Below are 3,089 nucleotides of genomic sequence, written 5' to 3'. Positions count from 1 at the left end.
GACTGGTCGTGTGCTATTTGTCACAATGTCCCGGTGTTGTTCATTGCCAGGTACAGCTAGGTGCTGTCCATGCCATCGCTTTACAATCACAAATGCTGCACCACTCCCAATATGAAGTCCAGTGCTCTTCTGGCTCACTGTCCACCTGCTCCAGCTTTTGCATGATCTGGGCACCTTTCGAAACAGAAATTCTTTCTCACTCACTTTTCTCTGTGTTCTCCTGCACGCTAATGGCCTCACACAACTGGCCCAAAGCCAAGCCACCTTTGAGGCCTTCCTTCTTACTCTCACCCGACTCTTCTCTCGATTTCACTTGTACCCCAAACTATCAACCCATTGCTTAGCACCATTTTCATATGTCTGCTCGATCTTACTTCTTCAGTTCTCACTCCCAACACTGCACTGCACCACTCCATCTCCATCTCCTGCCCCCTCCCCATCCACTTCCCCATCCAAGCTCACTGCGCTCAGCACACCTACCAGCCTGGTATCCTTCGTGAAATGAACACTGGCTAAGTGCTAAGTTCAGTGCTGAAATACTTTAATACATTTTTAGAGCTCAAATTGTCATGGTGACATCTGTGACGATGCACCACTTAGGTGGATTCTGGTCCCCACAATCGTGCACCCATCTGCCACTTCCAGCCCCATTTTTTTCTCACTGCCCTCAAACACTCCCATTCCCACTGGGTTTTTTTTTTCCTCTCTGGTGGCTTTTCTGCTATCTTTTTCTCCTGTTGCTATCCTGCTGATTCGTTCTCACATCAATCTGACTCTCTTCCCCACTTTCTTCCTCTTTGGACAACACCAGCCCTCATTGCAATGGTCCTTGAGCATTCGTGTCCTCCAATCTGAGTGCACTGGTCTCTCTGATAGGCCGGTGTGACCACTCCTCATTTTCATAAATGCCAAGGTGAGCCAATGAAAAAAGCCAAGAATTCACAAGGTTTTGGAAAAACGATGATAATAGAAAACCTATACGCCAAGGTGAACAACGAATAGCCAAGATCTTGTAAAAAAAGCCAAGGAGTGCTCACACAGGTCAAAAGGCCAACAAAGACCAAAGGTCAACAACTTAGGTGGGATTTCGAAATTCCTCAATTTTCATCCGATTGACTTGAAATTTAAAGAGCATTTATATTTCAGGTCAGTGGATTCAACCACCCTTTATTTTGGAGGTCCACAAAGGCCGACGGGTCAACACAGGCCAGATCTATAAAATTGTCAATTTTCATCCGATTCACTTGAAATTTGAAGAGGAATTCCATATTTGGTCATTGAATTCAACCACCAATTATTTTTGAAGTCAAATTTGTTTTGTGTATTTTGCAAGTATCGTGCTCTGCACGTCTTCTTCTTGTTTGTTTGTTTGTTTGTTTGTCTGCACAGAATATGAGTATGTGTACAAATTACATTTGACCCTGAAGAACCCCAAGACCCATTAAGACCATTAAGACCCTGAACACTCCGAAAATCCAAACGACCCATAAGACCCAAAAGTTCCTGAGCACTCACAGAATCAAAAGACCCAGAGGACTCAAAAGACTCCAATGACCCAAAGAACCCCAAGGACCCAAAAGACCCAAAGCACCCAAAAGACCTGGAGGACCCAAATGACCCCAAAGTCCCAAAGCACCAAAAAGACCCAAAAGTCCTTGACCACCCACAGAACTAAACGATCCAGAGGACCCAAAACACTCAGAGGACCTACAAGACCCAAAAGATCCAGAGGACCCAAAAGACCCAGATGACCCAAAACACCATGATGACTCCAAAGACCCAAAATACCCTGAAGACTCAGATGACCTAAAAGATCCAGAGGATCCAGAAGACCCTGTGAACCCAAAAGACCACCAGGACAATAAAGACCCAGAGGATCCAGAGGACCCAAAACACTCAGAGGACCTACAAGACCCAAAAGATCCAGAGGACCTAAAAGACCCCCAAAAACCTCTAAGACTTTTTAAGACCCATAAGACCATTTAGACCTTTTAAAACTCCTTAAACCATTTTGACCCAGAAGATCCAATCAACCCCATTATTCCCTTTAGAACACTTAGACCTCTAAGACCCTTGAGATCCTCTTCAAGACCCTTTAGAACCCCCAAGACCCTCATACTCTTTTCTACACTTTAGACGTTCACAGCTTTCAGACGTTTTAATACCCTGCGGACCCTTTTGATCTTTCGACCCATTTTCCACATTTAAGACCCTTTTGACCCTTTCAGACAATTCCATCTCTTTAGACCTTAAATTACACTCTTTAGACCGATTCAACCTTTTAAGACGATTCGGACCATTTTGACCCTTTAGACCTTTTCAGACAGTTCGACCTTCACCCCATTTGGCGTTTTCAACTTTTTTCCGACCTTTGACCTTCACACACTTACAACTACACCATTTCGACCTTTAATTTGCAATCAACTCCCTTTCATTTAGTACATCCTTCCACTTATTTTTTCACACAAAATACACCACACAAAACAAGTCCCGGCGAGGGTCTGCAATCTCTGATTGCTCTTTCTTGTCACTCTTGATGCCATAAGAGACCTTGGAAAAACGCCACAAAAAAAGAAAAATATCGACTTCTGGGCCCTTGACTCAAGTGAATTGCTTGAGTTGAAAAAGCAGAGCTGTGAACTGAACTTTTTGACTTTGGCTAAGCATCATGTTTCTCCTGAGATTCGGAGTTGAAGGAATTAGGTAATAAGCACGGTGCTGAGAATGTAGCATGGCCTGTGAGATGAAAGTTAACCTTTATGGTCCGTCAGTGCGAAGTAAATGCATGTCGGTTTCAGAAGTTTGAGTATTTTGGGAACCATTCCATTAGCGCTTCCACTGATTAAATTCTAACATTCGTAATCTTCTGGTCTTGGTGATTGCCCCCACAGCACTGTAAAAACTTATTGCCAGATTCGGAATATAAATGTAGTGATCTCAAAAAAAAAAAAAAAAGGAAGAAACTGTTGAAAACAAGTCCACTTGGATACCCTGGTGGTGTTTGGGTCACCGCGAGTCCAGGTCCGGGCTAAAATGGTGCTCAAGCCCCATGTGGTGTAAAGGTGGAAGCAAGGAATTTAATCTTTGTA

This window comes from Eptatretus burgeri, chromosome 3, assembly GCF_056783735.1.
Source record: "Eptatretus burgeri isolate ZD-2024b chromosome 3, Ebu_testis_v1, whole genome shotgun sequence".
Taxonomy (NCBI): domain Eukaryota; kingdom Metazoa; phylum Chordata; class Myxini; order Myxiniformes; family Myxinidae; genus Eptatretus; species Eptatretus burgeri.
The sequence above is the reverse complement of the archived record's forward strand: the minus strand, read 5'-3'. Positions refer to the sequence as shown.